Below are 19,158 nucleotides of genomic sequence, written 5' to 3'. Positions count from 1 at the left end.
CATTGTCTTTGTCTACAAATTACTTTGCTTAGACTTCTTTGCTCAGGATTCTGGTTCCTCTTATATGGGGTGGTCATTTTCCTTTTCTTGATCTAGGTTGTGTATTTCTTGAGTAATTTGACAGGCTGTTATGTCTCTCTACTCAATAGATAGTAGAGGGCAAGTCAGTTTCTACTTTTGTGATGACTAATAAGCTGGAAAACTTACTTTTTTATATTATCAAGAAGGAACGCTCGACCTCCCTCCCATATGCATTTGGCAGTCTCTCTTTTAGTCTACATTCTAGGATATTTGCAGAATTAGTCATTTATGTCTATCCATTCTATTTCAGGCCTCCCGTTAAGAGTTTTGATTTTGTTTTTCACAATTCAGTAGTCAAAATTTTCAATTTTCGAGAATTATTTCTTGAGGTTTGATGGTTCCTTGTTATTGAAGTCAGTTCTTAGGCAGTTTTCTAAAATCTGTAAAAGCACCATTTGGAACTAAAAGCAGATTTTCTTCCATTTCTTGCTGTGATTTTGTTTTATCCATGTTGTGGTTTTGATTATCTTAGTTCTTACCATTATGCCCTTTTTTTTTTTTAATGTTTATTTTTCAGAGGGAGAGAGAGAGGGAGAGAGAAAATCCCAAGCAGGCTCTGCACAGTCACCGCAGAGCCCAATGTGCAGCTCTAACTCACGAACTATGAGATCATGACCTGAGCCTAAATCGAGAGTTGGATGCTTAACTGACTGAGCCACAGGCACCCAAAGATAAAAAGATAAAAACAAGTGAAATTAATTTTCATCTCGGGCTTCCCTCCTGAGTTCAGAACCATACATCCAGCGGCCTCCTGAAGATGTCTGTCTGCTTGTTCCACAGATACTTCAGGCACACACAACATGCCCAAGACCTCTCTCTTACTTCGGCCAACCTTTTTCTGCTTTATATTTTCATTATTATCAGTTGTAACACATGTTAGCAGATTCTACATCACGTTGTACTGAATTAGTGTTTTCACAAACTATTTGAAAATACTCTCTTCTATATTTCATAGGAACTAATTCTCCAATGATTTCAAACTTATTAGTTAAAATTTTTTTGAGTATAGGGGCACTTGGGTGGCTCAGTCGGTTAAGCATCTGACTTTGGCTCAGGTCATGATCTCACGGTTCCTGGGTTCAAGCCCCACGTCGGGCTCTGTGCTGATGGCTTGGAGCCTGGAGCCTGCTTCAGATTCTGTGTTTCCCTCTCTCTCTGCCCCTCCCTCGCTCGTGCTCTCTTTCTCTCAAAAATAAATAAACATTAAAAAAAATTAAAAAAAAATTTTTTTTGAGTATAGCCGATATGCAATGTTACTTTAGTTTCAGGTGTACAACACAGTGATTCGACAAGTTTATACATAATGCCTTGCTCACCACAAGTGCGGCTGCCATCTATCTGTCACCATACAGTGCTATCATTGACAGTGTTATTGACTACATTCCTTACGCTGTGCCTTTTATTCTTGTAACTAATTCATTACATAACTGGAAGCCAGTATTTCCCATCCTGCTTCACCTATTTTGTCCATCCCCCCACCTTCCTCCCCTCTGACAGCCATCAGTTCTCTGTATTTATAGGTCTTGTCAAACTTTTTACTGACATTCTGAATAAACAATAATAACTGAGTAGTAACATCTTTTGGCTCATCCAGAGCAAAGAAAACCACTTGATTATATGCCTTGTATTTTAGTTGGCTATTGATGTTGCTTCCAGTATCCTCAACTCTGTGAGCAACTCTTCTCACCAAGAGGCTAATAGTCATACACAAATTTATTTTCTCTGGATATATTTCTTTAGCTATTTTAATAAGGTATTCTTTTTTATTTAAAAAATTTATTATTATTATTTGGTTCTTCCTTTAACTGTTTGACTTCCGGAAAGTCACTTTTCTTCTCTGGGAATCACTTTTTTTTTAAGTTTATTTATTTATTTTGAGAGGGAGAGAGAGAGACGGAGAGAGAGAGAGTATGAGAATGAGCAAGGGAGGGGCAGAGAGAGAGAGGGAGGAAGAGAATCCCAAGCAGGCTCTGCACTGTCAACACAGAACCCGACATGGGGCTCAAACTCACAAATTGTGACCTGGGCAGAAATCCAGAGGTGGAGGCTGAAACAACTGAGCCACCCAGGCACCCCTGGGCATCACTTTTTAAAAAAAAATCTGTAAAATGGGTGCTAAATAAGACTGATAAGCATGTGATTGAGTGAGGTGAGTGAATCTGTGGCTTACTACATTGATGTTTCAAAACAAGAAACCTGAATACAGAACAACTCTAAGCTCCTTATCTTCCCTGGGCCTCAGTTTCCTCATTTATAAGAGGGATATAGTGAAACCTTACTGGATTGTTATGGTGGTTAAGTAATATTAGTCATGTAAAACCCTAGCATAATGCTTTTCACATGCTACATATTACAAGTTAATAGCTATGATTATTACCATGTACTGGATGTTTATTTAAATGTTTATTTTTATTTTTATTTAATGTTCATTTATTGTTGAGAGAGAGAGACCAAGCGTGAGTGGAGGATGGCAGAGAGAGAGGGAGACACAGAATCCACAGTAGGCTCCAGGCTCTGAGCTGTCCACATAGAGCCTGACATGGGGCTTGAAGTCATGAACCATGAGATCATGACCTGAGCCAAAGTCAGACACTTAAGCGACTAAGCCACCCAGGTGCCCCAATGTGCTAGATGTTTTGAATACTTTATCCCAGTGGTTCACAAACTGTAGCATGATGCATCAAAGTCATTTGGCCGGGGCGGGGGGGGGGGGACTAGATAATTTGCATTTCTGACAAGTTCCAACTGATGCTGATAATGCTGGTCCAGAGACCACACTTTGAGAACTGCTGTGTCATTTCATTTAATCTTCACCCAAACCCCCTGTTATAAATAATATTACTTCAACAGAGAGGTTAAGTAACTCATCCCAGGCTCAATAGCTGGTAAGTGAGTACTTTCACTTATGATTGAAAATTCTTTAAACATAACTTTGAAAAAAAATTTTTTTAATGTTTAATTTTGAGAGAGAGAGAGAGGGAGACAGATTGTGAGCAGGGGAGAGGCAGAGAGAGAGAGGGAGACACAGAATTTGAAGTAGGCTCCAGGCTCTGAGTTGTTAGCACAGAGCCTGATGCGGGGCTTAAACTCATGAACTGCGAGATCATGACCAGAGGTGAAGTTTGATGCTTAACTGACTGAGCCACCTAGGCCCCCCTTTAAATGTAACTTTTTTTAATGGCTGAATGAGGGGCACCTGGCTGATTCAGTTGATGGAGCATTTAGCTCTTGATTTTGGGGTTGTGAGTTCGAGCCCCACACTGGGTATAGATTATTTAAAAATAAAATCTTAAAAAAAATGCCTGGGGCACCTGAGTGGCTCAGTTGGTTAAATGTTTGACTCTTGATTTCGGTTCAGGTTATGATCTCACAGCTTGTGAGCTTGAGCCACATACTCCCTGACAGCAGGGAGTCTACTTGGGATTCCCTCTCTCCTTCTCTCTCTGCCCCTCCCCACTCACACAATCTCCTTTTTACTCTCAAGAATAAATAAAACTTAAAAAAATAGGGATCATCAATAAAAAGATAGAAATTATCTAAAAAAGCCAAATGGAAGGTATAGACTTGTAAAGTACAATGAAGTAAAAAAAAAAAAAAAAATTAGCAGAAGGATTTAAAAACACTTTTTAAATGTTTTATTTATTTTTGACAGAGAGAGTGAGAGCAGGGAAAGGGCAGGGGAAGAGGGGGACAAAGAGGATCCTAAGTGGGCTCTGCCCAGCAGCGAGCCCAATGTGGGGCTCTAACTCATGAACCATGAGATTATGGCCTGAGCTGAAGTTGGATGCTCAACCAATTGGGCCACCCAGGCACCCCAGTAGAAGGATTTTTAAAATCAGATTTGAGATGGCAATGGAAAGAATCAGTGAATTTGAAGATAAAGCAATAGGGATTTTACAGCCTAGACACCAGAGAACACAAGAGGAATGAGGAAAAGTGAACAGAGTCTCAGAGACCTGTGGAACACCAGCAGACATATCAACAAAATAATAATGGGAGTCCCAGGAGGAGAGGAGAGAAAGGCAGAAAACATAGTAAGAAGTAATGTCCAAAAACTTCCCAAATATGATGAAAATGTTAATTTACACATTCATGAACCCCAATAAATGCCAAGTAGTATAAATACAAACAGACCCATAGCTAGACACATTATAGCCAAGGCAGAAAGAGAACATTTTGAAAGCAGCAATAAAGAAGAATTTACCATATACAATAATATTAACAGCTGATTTCTCACCAGAAACAATGGAGGCCAAAAGCAATAGAATGAAATTACAAGTGCTGAGTGGAGAGTTGAATGGAGAGTCGGCATGATGGTGTGACAGACATTCTTCCTTCTTGTTCTCTACTTTTACATTTAATTAGGCATCCATTCATGAACAAAAGTGTCATGAACAAAAGTGTAGGATTTGTGGGATTCGGTACCATATGCTAAGGAATGCAAAAGGAGTCTTGCCCACATGTAATTATTCAGTAATAGGCAGACAGACCTTGGTAGGAGCTGCAGAACCAGGAGAGCGAATGAACCTGCCCCAGTCCCTCTTGGCTGTGTTTGGGGAAAATGTGGAGTGCTGACCTGGGCAGATACCCACAGACGAGAGAGACTTTGAAGTCCAGTTTTCCTAAGGGGGAGATTCCAGCATGCCATTGGAGGGGCGAAAAATGAGATTGAATGCAGTGGAGAAGGTAAGAGGAGCTTTGCCAGCACTGCCTATCCTCTAAGGCGAGAGTGAAGCTGAACTGTCTTCCAGCAACTTCTCTTGCAGGAGAAAAGGAAAGCAGTGAGTGAGTGCCTCGTTACCCCAGTTGTGAGACATTGCTAGAGAGTAACCAGTTTCTCTGAGGTGTGAAGGAAAGAGAAGATCAGGAAAGAGGCATTTAAGATGATCAAAGGCATTAAAGGGAAACCGTTTCTGATGACTACCCTCAGGACTTCTGTAGGGAGTCTGCCCATGAGCTTGTGTGAGAGCCTCACCCAAGGATCTCTCCCTGGAGACCCTAAACACCTTTAGCACCCTGAACACCCTTAGCACTAAACCCACATCTCCCACTCTGTGGCTGGCTCCTTGTGCACACTCCTGAGTATGGCCACCAGGTGAGTCTAGTAAACAGTAAATGGAGTGCTATTAGAAAATCAGACCACGGCTGTGGACGTGGGATGATCCTCAAACTTGAACTATAGCACCACCTTCTGGAAATCAAAGGAGAGGTTTGAGCAATCAAGCTTCGTGAATTATAAAAATCAGGGAAGACACAAAAGCTTAAGAATTTTGCCACAAGAGGGAACGAGAAGTGTGTAGCAGGAGTTTCCATACAAAGGTGGAGAAACTCCAGATATAACAGGACCAATGAATAATATACCCCATCTGAAGGCAACTAGTAGTGATTTGAGGTGTCTGCGACTTCAAATATGAAAGCAGCAGTGCAAAACCACAAGGAAGATGAAGAATAAAGAAAGCATGTTATCACCAAAAGAGAACAGTTCTCTAATAACTGAGCTAATAGGCATGGACTTTAGTGATCTAGCTGGCCAAGAATTCAAAATAGCTCTTTTGAAGAAAGTCAATTAGCTAGAAGGAAACTCAGTCCAATGAAACGAAGAAAAGCATACATGAACAAAATGAGGTACTTATAAAAGAGATCGAAATCATAAAAAAGAGTCAAACAGAATCTCTAGAACGCAAGAATTCAATGCGTGAAATGAAAAAAAAAAAAAAAAAAAAGAAGTAGAGGGCATTTGCAAATGGAAGGCAGAATAGAGGACAGGAATTTTGAAACAACCCAGTCAGAGCAGAACAAACAGAGAAGAATAAAAGAGTCAAAAAAGCCTGCCTTGTGGCGGGAATCATATTGTAATATATAAAAGTGTCATATCAATATGTTGTACACTTTAAACTTATGCAATGTTATGTATCAGTTATATCTCAAGAAGAAAAAGGAAAAATGAAGTGCTGAAAGGAAAGATAAAAACTACCCTGTAAAACTAAGAATTCTATATGTAGCAAAGTTACTATATGAAAAAATGAAGGTTATAAAATAATGGCATTCCCCTGCACACCTATTAGAATGGCACACAACCAAAACACTGACAACACTAAATGCTGGCGAGAATATGGAGCAACGGGAACTCTCATTCACTGCTGGTGGGACTACAATTTGAACACATTTTGGCAGTTTTGAGCACATTTTGGCAGTTTTTTTAAATAAAACTAAACATACTAATAAAAAAACGAAATTCTTCCATTTGAGACAACACAGATGGAAATTGAGGGCATATGCTAAGTGAAATAGGTCAGACAGAGAAAAGACAAATACTGTACATATATGTGAAATCTAAAAAACAACAACAACAAACTAAATTCCTAGAAAAAGAGATCAGATTTGTGGTTACCGGAGGAAGGGGTGGGAGGAAAGGGAATTGGAGGAAGGTGGTCAAAAGGTACAAACTTTGGAGCACCTGGGTGGCTCAGTCAGTTAAGCATCTGACTCTTGATCTCAACTCAGGTCTTGATCTCATGGTTTTGAGTTCAAGCCCTGTGTTGGGCTCCATGCTGGGCATGAAGCTTTAAAACAAAAAAAAATACTGACCTCTCAGTATCAAAAAACTCGATTTAATACTCCTGCCTAAATCAAAGATGCTGTAAGAAAAAAAGAAATGATTAAATATTCTGATTTATTATAAGAAAATGGATTATGTGATACCTTAAAACGAAAGTTTAAAAAAAAGGTACAAACTTCAAGTTACAAGATAATAGGTATTAGGGATGTAATGTACAACATAATGAGTATAGTTACCACTAATGTGTGATATATATGAAGAGTGTTATATTATTAAGAGTATAAATCCTAAGAGTTCTTATTACAAAGAGAATTTTTTCAGGGCACCTGGGTGGCTCAGTCAGTTAAGCATCCAACTCTTCATCTCGGCTCACGTCATGATCTTACAGCTCATGAGTTTGAGCCCCACATCAGGCTCTGTGCTGACAGTGCGGAGCCTGCTTGGAATGGTCTCTCCCTCCTCCCTGACTCTAGCCCACTCATGCTCTCTCTCTCTCAAAATAAATAAATAAACTTAAAAAATAAAAGAAAACAACAACAAAATCATTCCTTAAAAACAGAGAATTTTTTTCTTTTTACCCCATTCTTTTTATTGTATCTATATTAGATGATACATGTTAACTAAACTTATTGCAGTAATCATTTCACAGTATGTAAGTCAAACCATGATGCTGTACATCTGAAACTCATTTGGTTTGTATGTTCAGTGATGTATGTCAGTGATGTATGTCAATTATATTGCAATAAAACTGGGGGAGTGTGTGTGACGAAATATACTCTTACGATGCAATGTAGCAGTCACATTAGTATTTACACAAAGGGGTTTGAAACTTGGGTCCACAAAAAGGTATGGATGCGCATGGATGTTTATAGCAGGTTTTTCCGTAATTGTGAAAACTTGGAAACAATCACAATGTCTTTTATTAGGATAAATAAACTGTGGTACATCTAGACAATGTAATATTAGTGCTAAAAAGAAATGCTGTGAAAAGACACCCAGGAACCTTAAATGCGTATTATACTAAGTGAAAGAAACTAATCTGATGAGGCCAAACATTATGCTTGTTCCAACTACATGACATTCTAGAAAAGGCAAAACTATGGATATAGTAACAAGATCAGTGGTTGCCAGGGGGTGGGGGAGGGAGGGATAAAAAAAAGCACAGAGGATTTTTAGAACAGTGAAACTATTCTTATGATACTATAATGGTGGATACATGTCATTATACATTTGTCAAAATCTGTAGAATATAAAACACACAGAATGAACCCTAACAAAAACTATGGGCTTTGGGTGAAATGATGTGTCAGTTAGACTCAATTGTAACAAATGCACTATTCTGCTACAGAGTGTTGTTGATAGGGAGGTTGTGCATGGGTTGGGGGGTGGGACAGTGTTTGGGAGCTTTCTTCCTGCTCGCTTCTGCTGTGAACCTAAAACTTCTCTAAAAAGTAAAGTCTATTAAAAACAATAAAGGCAAGGTAACATTTCTAGATTAACAAAAACAGAATTTTTGTTGCTAGCAGATTTCCACAAAAAAATACTAAAGAAAGTCCTTAGGATTGAAAGGAAGTGAAACCAGATGATACTTGAATCTACCCCCAAAATTAGGAACAGTGGAAAAAGACATATAAAAGACAGTATAAATGTTTTTTCTATTTTTTTAATGTTTATTTTTGAGAGAGAGAGAGACAGAGCGCGAGTGGGGAAGGGACAGAAAGAGAGTGGTAGACACAGAACCCGAAGCAGGCTGGTCCAGACTCTGAGCATCACCACAGAGCCTGATGCAGGGCTTGAACTCATCAATAGCGAGATCATGACCTGAGCCTAAGTCAGATGCTCAACTGACTGAGCCACCCAGGTGCTCCTATTTTTTCTGTTTTTAACGTTGATTTAAAATATCATTGTTTAACAATAGTTATAGAATTGGATTGTTGGGTTTATCACGTGTAATCTATATGAGTCTATATGTTTTTCCTTTCCTTTTTTCCCCTTAATTTCTTTAAATTAAAAAAATTTTTAAAAATGTTTATTTATTTTTGAGAGAGAGAGAGAGAGAGAGAATGAGTGGGGGAGGGACAGAGAGAGAGGGAGACACAGAATCCCAAACAGGCTCCAGGCTCTGAGCTGTCAGCACAGAGCCTGACGTGGGGCTTGAACCCACAAACCATGAGATCATGACCTGAGCTGAAGTCGGATGCTTAGCGTACTGAGCCACCCAGGCACCCCTCCCTTAACTTCTTTAAAAGTCCTAAGATGATATCAAGCAATAATCTGTATTGGTTAGTTTATTTTTAATTTATTTTTTAAAATGTACACTTGAGTAGTCATTCATCTTTTATTTATTTTGAGAGAGAGAGGGATAGAGAGAATCCCAAGCAGGCTCCAGGCTGTCAGCACAGAGTCGGATGCGGGGCTCGATCTCACAAACTGTGAGATCATGACCTGAGTAGAAATCAAGAGTCGGGCACTCAACTGACTGAGCCACCCAGGTGCTCCTTGATTTTTAAAAGTGTAGTAGAGGAGGAACTTAGGAACCACAACAACAAGACATGAGACATAGAGAAAAGAATGAGCAAAATAGCAGATATAAATTCTCCTATATTAATAATCTGTTTGCATTTAATGTTACTGATAAAAAGCCAGAGATTGTTAGACTGGACTGAAAGGAAACCTCATTAATATCCAACTATAGTTTGTCTGCAAAAAACACACTTTAGATTCAAAGATACAAATAGGTTGGACATAGACAGATGGAAAAGATATACTTTAAAAACAGTAATCATGTAAGAGCGGAGTGGCTACACTATTCTTAGACAAAATAGACTTTAAGACAAAAATGTTACTAGAGACAAAGAGGGACATTTTATAATGGTAAAAAGTTCACTCTAGAAAATGATGTGTGTCAAATAAAGGCATAGGTTTTCTGTTTTAAAAGTTTATATAAATGCTGTCAAACTGTGTCTATCTTTATGCAGTTTGCTTTTTTTTTTAAAGTTAATTTATTTTCAGAAAGAGTGTGGGGGGGGGGAGGGGCAGAGAGAGAGGGAGAGAACCACAAGCAGGCTCCATGCTGGCAGCACGGAGCCTCACTTGGGGACCTCCATCTCTCAAACTGTGAGATCATGACCTGAGCTGAAATCGGGTTGGCTGCTTAGCCGACTGAGCCACCCAGCTGCCCCGCAATTTGCTTTTTAAAACTTAAATTAGTTTTATGTGATTCATTCACATTGCTACATAAAGAAATGATTTATTTGTGATATTTTGGTGTATGCATAAGTCATAATATTTTATCTACTTCAAAATTGATGAAAATTTTTGTTGTTTCCAATGTCCCTCAATTTCAGAAATGGTTGCAATGAACATTCTTGTACATGTGTCTGTTTGCATATCGTGGATAATTTCTCCAGGGAGCACACTTAGGAGTGGAATCACTAGCTTGCAGGATAATGCCAAAATGCTTTCTAAATGGATTGTACAGATTTTATGTTCTTACCAAGCAGTATATGAGCATTCGTGTTTTCATGCATCATGGCCAAAACTTGAAATTATTGGACTTATGATTTTTTGTTACCTGATGTTCTTGCAAGGCATTTTTGCTGTTTTAATTTGCATTTTTCTGAATAGTATTGATGTTGTGCATCTTTTCCTATGTTAATAGGCCATTCTGTTTTCTCCTTCCATTCATTGCTTTCTCTAAGAATTGTGAGAGGGGTGCCTGGGTGGCTTGGTAGGTTGAGCATCAGACTCTTCAGATTTTGGCTGGGGTAATGGTCCCGGGGCTCATGGGACTGAGCCACATGTAGCGCTCTGCACTGAGTGTGGACCATGCTTGGGATTCTGTGTCTTTCCCTTTGCCCCTCTCCTATGCATGCACGCTCTCTCAAATAAAATTTTTTTAAAAATTGTAAGAATTTAGGCTTTTCTAGGATAGTCACTAGGAAAGAAGTTGTGAGAGTTCTTTACAGATGTTGTGGATAAAAATCTTTGTTTGCTATATGCTTTGCAAATAAGCTTTTCCATTCCCTGCCTAATGCATTTAATTTCATTTACGGGTATTTTGTCATTGAGAAAGTTAAAAAAATTTTTTTTAATGTTTATTTATTTTTGAGAGAGAAAGAGAGACAGAACATGAGCATGGGAGGGTCAGAGAGAGAGAGAGACACAGAGTTTGAAGCAGGCTCCAGGCTCTGGGCTGTCAGCACAGAGCCCAATGCGGGGCTTGAACTCACAGACCGCGAGATCATGACCTGAGTCAAAGTTGGATGCTCAACCGACTGGGCCACCTCTTTGAGAAAATTTTAACTGTAAATTATTAAAATGTATATTTTTTCTTAGAGTTTTTTCCTCTTAACTCTTTTTTAAAAAATAAAATTCTTTCCAACCCTCATTATAAACAAGTATATATTTCCCCCTGAAGGGATATTTTACATTTCATATTTACATCCTAAATTCATGTAAAACTTATTTTTATATTTCAGTTATGTTTCAGTTAGGATGTTAGATTTCTTCCAAATGGAAAGTCAGTTGCCTCAATATCATTTATTAAATACTTATGCTTTCTCTGGTTATTTTATTTTTATTTTATTTATTAATTATTATTATTATTTTTATTATTTTTAACATTTATTTGTTTTTGAGACAGAGAGAGACAGAGCATGAATGGGGGAGGGTCAGAGAGAGAGGGAGACACAGAATCTGAAACAGGCTCCAGGCTCTGCGCTGTCAGCACAGAGCCTGACATGGGGTTCGAACTCACGGACCGCGAGATCATGACCTGAGCCTAAGTCGGATGCTCAACCGTCTGAGCCACCCAGGCGCCCCTCTCTGGTTATTTTAATGCTATCTTTGTTATAGTCCAAATTCCATTTATTTGATGGTCTACTTTCAGGCTCTGTATTTTCTTCTGCTGGTTTGTCTATCTCTATCCCTATCTCTAATACTAGACACTTTTGTAACTATCACTTTTAAATAAATCTCAATATAATGTAGCTATCTTTATTCTTTTTTTCAAATTCAGCTAACTGCTTTTGACCCTTTTCTTTTAAACATGAATTTAAGAATCAGCATGTCAAATTTCATAAAAATCTTCTGCAGACATGGGCCTTGGATAAGGTCTTAGGGATATGCCTGCTCTTGGAAGGTACTGGGAAATTGACCTTCATTTTAATCAATTTTAGAATAAATGTTTAGAAATAAGTCACAGTTACTTTTCACTTGTCATTTGCTTCTGATATGATACATGTAGCCAAATCTACAAAACAGTCAGGAATGGGCCAGAAGGACAAGATGGTATAAATATAAAATCCAATGAGAATGTCAAAGGGAGATTCTGCAATGGAAAGAGTCCTTACTTCATATGGGTAGTATAATTCACAGCTTCATACCTGTGGACCTGGAACCTTGGGGTTTTAGGAAATTCTTCTCAAGGAATTCTTTGTTGTTTACTGATTTGCATAGCAGCCTTTATAAGTTACCATATACATTGCCAATAAAGAATCTTTACATTCTCTGTAACTTGCTGTATTTCTGTAAATCCTGTGACCTTCCTGATAACATCACTGCACTGAATATGAAATGCAGATTGGAGTCAGAAGTTGTATTGATGCAAAGTCCCCAGATCCTAGTGGCCCTGGTATTTGAGGGAGGGAAAGAAAGTGAAAGCAAAGGAGATTATTCCAGAAATTCCAAGATAGTGGACAGACGATCTCTGACATAGGACCATGAACTTTTGCTATTGGATAATGGGGAAGATTCATTTCAACAGGATTTCTACTTTCTGTCTCCTTCCATGTAGTTTGGCTTCACTGAAAAACAGTTTTAGTTCAAAATGGCCAAGTTTTAAAATTTCTTGTTGATTCACTAGGATATACCTGAGAATGGCCTAAGAAGCAAAGTCACCTGAGACTTTGGAAACTGTATTTTGGTCTAAGAGAACACTGTGTTGTGTCCTGCTTTATATAACATATTTGCAAGTTTTCATACCATTTTCCATTTAAGATATTTGGTTTTTAAAAACCTTTGTACAATATTAAGAGATGCATACTTCCTTAACATAAGCCTCAAAGACAGTGTTATGATAAAGAGGAAAATACTAGAAATGTTTGCACCAAAGTCAGGAAAGAAAAGGCAAAAATTTTTTTTCAAATGTGTTTTCCATGTCTGTGATGAAGGTAATTATATTTTCCTAATGTTGGACCATCTCACTTTCCTTGGGTCAGCTGCAATTGGATATCTTGTGTTTTTTGTTTTTGTTGCTGCTGTTTTAAATAGGCTTCATGCCCAGCATGGAACCCAAGGTGGGGCCCAAATTCACTACCCTGAGATCACAACCCTAAGATCATGACCTCAGCCAAGATCAAGAGTTGGATGCCCAATGGACTGAGCTACCCTGGTGTCCTTCTTTTAATTTGTTCCTGGACTCTGTTGATATATTTTTTAAGACTTATTCTTCATGAATAATTCATTAGAATTATGGAATTGTAATTTTCCTTTGTGATGCAATATTTGTCATTTATTGTATAAATAAAATAATTACTTCATTAAAATAATCAGAAAGTATTCCTTTTTCTTTATGCTGTAGAACAGTTTATTTATTTTTTAAATTAAAAAAATTTTGCCTTTGTGTGCAGTCTTTATTCCAATATGTTTTAAATTTTTTTTTGTAATGTTTTTATTTATTTTTGAGAGTCAGAGGCACAGAGTGTGAGCAGGAGAGGGGCAGAGAGAGAGGGAGACGCAGAATCTTAAGCAGGCTCCTGGCTCTGAGCTGTCAGCACAGAGCCTGATGCGGGGCTCGAACCCACCAGATGTGGGATCATGACCTGAGCCGAAGTCAGATGCTTAACTGACTGAGGCACCCAGGCACCCCATGACCTAGTGCTTTTTTTGATGGATTTTTCCAAGTTCCAGCTAGTAAATAAATGGTGGAACCAGGATTTGTATGTAAGAAGTTTGTCTCCATAGTCTATGTATGGTCTTACCCATTATACTACACTGCTATCTATGTTCTGAAAATTAGAACATTATTACTTAAAAAAATGTTTATATATTTATTTTGAGAGAGAAAGAGAAGCAGAGAGAGAGAGACAGACAGACAGACAGAGAATCCCAAGCAGGCTCTGCGCTGACAGCCTGACACAGGGCTCAGTCTCAGAGAATTGTGAGATCGTGACCTGAGCTGATCAAGAATCCGATATTTAACCAACGGAGCCACCCAGGTGTGCCAGAACATCATTATTTTTTAATATCTGATAAAAAGTTTGATTGTATTTGAAAGCCATTTGCATCATGACATGGAATTTTAACATACATGAAAGAAAAATAAAACATATGAGTATTTATGCAAACTTTAACTGCTGCAAATGTAAGATAGTTGTAAAACGTTTAAAGCTATCTCACTGTGAGGGGCGCCTGGGTGGCTCAGTCAGTTAAGCATCTGATTTGGGCTCAGGTCATGATCTCAGTTTGTGAGTTCGAGCCCCATGTCACGCTCTGTGCTGACAGCATGGAGCCTGGAGCCAGCTTCAAGTTCTGTATCTCCCTCTGTCTCTGCCCCTCTCCTGCTCACACTCTCTCTCTCTCAAAAAATAAATATTAAAAAGATTTTTAATGTTTGTTTACTTTTTGTGGTTTATATACACAATGGAATACTACTTGGCAATGAGAAAGAATGAAATATGGCCTTTTGTAGCAACGTGGATGAAACTGGAGAGTGTTATGCTAAGTGAAATAAGTCATACAGAGAAAGACAGATACCATATGTTTTCACTCTTATGTGGATCCTGAGAAACTTAACAGAAGACCATGGGGGAGGGAATGGGGAAAAAAAAAGTTAGAGAGGGAGGGAGCCAAACCATAAGAGACTCTTAAAAACTGAGAATAGGGGCGCCTGGGTGGCTCAGTCGGTTGAGCGTCCGACTTCGGCTCAGGTCACGATCTCACGGACCGTGAGTTCGAGCCCTGCGTCGGGCTCTGGGATGATGGCTCAGAGCCTGGAGCCTGCTTCCAGTTCTGTGTCTCCCTCTCTCTCTGCCCCTCCCCCGTTCATGCTCTGTCTCTCTCTGTCTCAAAAATAAATAAACGTTAAAAAAAAATTAAAAAAAAAAAAGAATAAGGGTTGATGGAGGGGTGGGAGGGAGGGGAGGGTGGGTGATGGGTACTGAGGAGCGCACCTGTTGGGATGAGCACTGGGTGTTGTATGGAAACCAATTTGACAATAAATTTCATATTAAAAAAAAGATTTTTTTTTAATTAAAAAAATTTTTTTTTTAACATTTATTTATTTTTGAGACAGAGAGAGACAGAGCATGAACGGGGGAGGGGCAGAGAGAGAGGGAGACACAGAATCCGAAGCAGGCTCCAGGCTCTGAGCCATCAGCCCAGAGCCTGACGCGGGGCTCGAACTCACGGACCGCGAGATCGTGACCTGAGCCGAAGTCGGACGCTCAACCGACTGAGCCACCCAGGCGCCCCCCAAAAATTTTTTTTTAAAAAAAGGGGCGCTGGGTGTCTCAGTTGGTTAAGCGTCTGACTTTGGCTCAGATCATGATCTCACGGTTCTTGGGTTTGAGCCCTGTGTTGGACTCTGTGTTGACAGCTCAGAGCCTGGAGCCTATTTCAGATTCTGTGTCTCCCTCTCTCTCTCTGTCCCTCCTTGCTAATGCTCTGTCTCTCTCTATCAAAAATAAAATAAACATTAAAAAAATTTTAAATCTAGCTCACTGTATATGCTACTGGCACAAAAACAGACATATAATTAATTGGAACAGAATAGAAAACCCAGAAATAAAGCCACAATTATATGGTCAATTAATCTTTGACAAGCAGGAAAGAATATGCAATGGGAATAAAGACAATCTCTTCAACAAATGGTGTTGGGAAAACTGGACAGCAACATGCAAAAGAATGAACCTGGGTCACTTTCTTACACTATCTACAAAAATAAATTCAAAATGGATTGAAGACATAAATTTGAGACTTGAAACCATAAAAATTCTAGAAGAGAGCACAGGCAGTACCTTCTCTATCATTGACCATAGCAACTTTTTTCTAGATGTATCTCTTGAGGTAAGGGAAAACAAAAGCAAAAATAACCTATTGGGACTTCATCAAAATAAAATACTTCTGCACAGCGAAGGAAATAACAAAACCAAAAGGCAACCTACGGAAAGGAAGATATTTGCAAATGACATATCTGATAAAGGGTTAGTATATAAAATCTATAAAGAACTTATCAAACTCAACACCCAAAAAACAAATAATCCAATTAAAACATGAGCAGAAGACATGAACAGACATTTCTCCAAAGAAGAGATACAGATGGCAACAGACACATGCAAAGATGCTCGTCATCACTTATCACCAGGGAAATGCAAATCAAAACTACAATGAGAAAAAAAAAAGGGGGGCACTTGGGTGGCTCAGTTGATTGGGCATCTGCATCTTGATTTGGGCTCAGATCATGATGTCACAGTTGTGAGATTGAGCCCTGTGTTGGGCTCTGCACTGAGCGCTGAGCACGGAGCCTGCTCAAGATACTCTCCTTCTGCCCCTCTTCTCACCTCACGCTCTCTCTCTAAAAAAACCACCCCCCACAAAAAACCTACAATGAGATATCACTTCCCACCTGTCATAATGGCTAAAAGCAACAACACAAGAAACAGTAGATGTTGACAAGAATGTGGAGAAAAAGGAACACTCGTGCACTCTTGGTGGGAATGCAAACTGGTGCAGCCACTGTAAAAAACAGTATGGAGTTCCTCAAAAAACTAAAAATAGAACTACCTTAGGATCCAGTATTTGCGCTACTGGGTATTTACCCAAATAATACAAGAACATTGATTCAAAGGGATACATGTACCCCTATGTTTATAACGGGGTTATTTACAATAGCCAAGATATGGAAGCAGTCCAAGTGTCCATTGATAGATGCAAGGTTGTGGGGTGGGGAATAGTGAATGGACAAAGAAGATGTGGTATAAATATATAATGTATATATATACAATGGAATATTATTCAACCATAAAAAAAGAATGAAGTCTGGTCATTAGCAACGATACGGATGGAGCTTGAGAATATAATGCTAAGTGAAATAAGTCAGAGAAAGACAAATATCATATGATCTCATTCACATGTAGAATTTCAGAAACAAGCAAAGGGAAAAAATAAGAGAGTGAGGGAGAAATCAGGAAACAGCCTCTTAATTAATTACGGAGAACAAATTGATGGTTATGCGGGGATGGCTAAAATAGGTGATAGGAATTAAGGAGTGCACTTGTGATGAATACAGGGTGATGTATGGAAGTGTTGAATTACTATATTATACACCGGAAATGAATATAACACTGTATGTTAACTAACTGGAATTAAAATAAAAACTTAAAAAAAATAAAACTAGCTCACTGTGGTGACCATCTCTAATTTGAAGAGATTATCATTAAACATTATTAAAAATTCTTCATAAAAATTGCATGTGGCTAATTTTAATTATTGAATTAATTATTCAAGTGTGCCCAGCCTTACATCCTCTGAAAGAAAGCTCCTGGGAAAAGTCACCTTAATCAGAAAACATACATGCACATTCATGCACACACAATGCACATATTCACACACCCCTCTCCCCTTTGCTCTGGAACAGACACCTAAGAAGAATCGAGATATTCAGGAAAGGGTCAGTTAATTTTTTCTCTCATGTGACTTTCTGTGTCCATCTTGTTAAATTAGCTATTGGCAGCTTCTCTCCCACTCCCTCTTTTATATCCATGTAAAATAAAAAGTTAAATGACATAATCATTCCACAAAATGTGGGACATTTCTAGTTTCATAACATTGTGGTCAGAAAATGTGCATGGTATGACTTCGATCTTTTTGAATATGTTGAGACTTGTTTTGTGACCTAATATGTAATCTATTTTGGGGAATGTTCCATGTATACTTGAAAAGAATGTGTATTCTACAGTTTTAGGATGGAATGATCTGAATATATCTGTTAAATCCATCTGGTCCAGTGTGTCATTCAAAGCCACCGTTTCCTTGTTGATTTTCTGTTTGGATGACCTATCCATTGATGTAAGTGGGATGTTAAAGTCTCCTGCTGTTATTGTACTACTACTGATTAATTCCTTTATGTTTGTTATTAACTGTTTTATATATTGGGTGCTGTCATGTTGGGCACATAAATATTTACAATTGTTATATCTTCTTGTTCAATTGCCCTCTTTATTCTTATATAGTGTTCTTTGTCTTTTGTTGCAGTCTGTTTTAAAGTCTATTTTGTCAGATATAAGTGTTGCCACCCAGCTTTCTTGGATCTCTATTTGTATGGTAAATGTTTTTCCATCCTTTCCCTTCCAATCTGCATGTGTTTTTAGGTTTGAAGTGAGTCTCTTGTAGGCAGCATATAGATGGGTCTTGTTATTTTATCCATTTCATCACCCTATGTCTTTTGATTAGAGAGTTTAGTCCATCTACATTCAAAGTAATTTTTGGTAAGTATGTTATTTATTGCCATTCTGTTACTAGTTTTATGGTTGTTTTTGTAGTTCTTCTCTGATCATTTCTTCTCTTGCTCTCTTCTATCATAGTTTGCTGGCTTTCTTTAGTGATAGACTTGATTTCCTCTTTGTTTTTTGCATATATATTACTGTTTTTTTAAGTTTATTTATTTATTTTGAGAGAGACAGAGACAGCATGAGTGGGGAGGGGCAGAGAGCGAGGGAAACATCCCAAGCAGGGTCCACACTGTGAGCATGGAGCCCAATGTGGGGCTCGAACTTCTGAAACTGTGAGATTATGACCTGAGCCGAAACCAAGGTTTGGATGCTTAATCAACTAAGCCACTCATGCGCCCCTATATTACTGGTTTTTGATTTGTGGTTACCATTAGGTTTGCATAACATCTTCTACATACAGCAGTCTATATTAAGTTGATGGTTGCTTAAGTTTAAGCCCATTCTTTATTCCCCACCTCCCCCGCTCATGTTTGTTTTTTTTTTTTTAATGTTTATTTATTTTGAGAGAGACAGAGAGTGAGCAGGGTAGGGGCAGAGAGAGAGAGAGAGAGAGAGAGAGAGAGAGAGAGAATCTCAAGCAGAGTCCGCACTGTCAGCACACAGCCTGATGCAAGGCTTGAACTCATGAACGATGAGATCATGACCTGAGCTGAAATCAAGAGTTGGACGCTTAAATGACTGAGCTACCCAGGCACCCCTCATGTTTTTGGTATATGGTGTCATACTTTACATCCTGAAGATGTGGTGTGTGTATATACACACAAGGGAATATTATTCAGCCATTAAAAGAGCGAAATCTTGCCATTTACAACAACATGAATGGATCTAGAGTGTATAACGCTAAGTGAAATAAGTCAGATAAAGAAAAATACCATATAATTTCACTCATATGTGGAATTTAAGAAACAAACAAGCAAAGGAAAAAAAAATAAGAGAGAGCAAAGTGAGAAATCAAGAAACAAACTCTTAATTATAGAGAACAACTGATAGTTACCAGAGGGGAGG

General features: G+C 38.5%; 1 long non-coding RNA gene across 1 annotated transcript in view; it reads left to right on the top strand.

The window, feature by feature from the left end:
* The window catches only part of LOC125933370 (uncharacterized), a 55,977-nt gene extending 42,502 nt beyond the window's left edge, over positions 1 to 13,475 (top strand). Inside the window, exon 3 of the long non-coding RNA XR_007460930.1 lies at positions 12,914 to 13,475. This is a non-coding gene — a long non-coding RNA (uncharacterized LOC125933370). The remainder of the gene's footprint in view (positions 1 to 12,913) is intronic.
* The last annotated feature ends 5,683 nt before the right edge of the window (positions 13,476 to 19,158 follow it).

The sequence above is a fragment of the Panthera uncia genome, chromosome D2, assembly GCF_023721935.1.
Source record: "Panthera uncia isolate 11264 chromosome D2, Puncia_PCG_1.0, whole genome shotgun sequence".
NCBI classification, from domain to species: Eukaryota; Metazoa; Chordata; class Mammalia; order Carnivora; family Felidae; genus Panthera; species Panthera uncia.
Note: the sequence above shows the minus strand (reverse complement) of the source record. Positions and strands in the feature narration are given on the sequence as shown.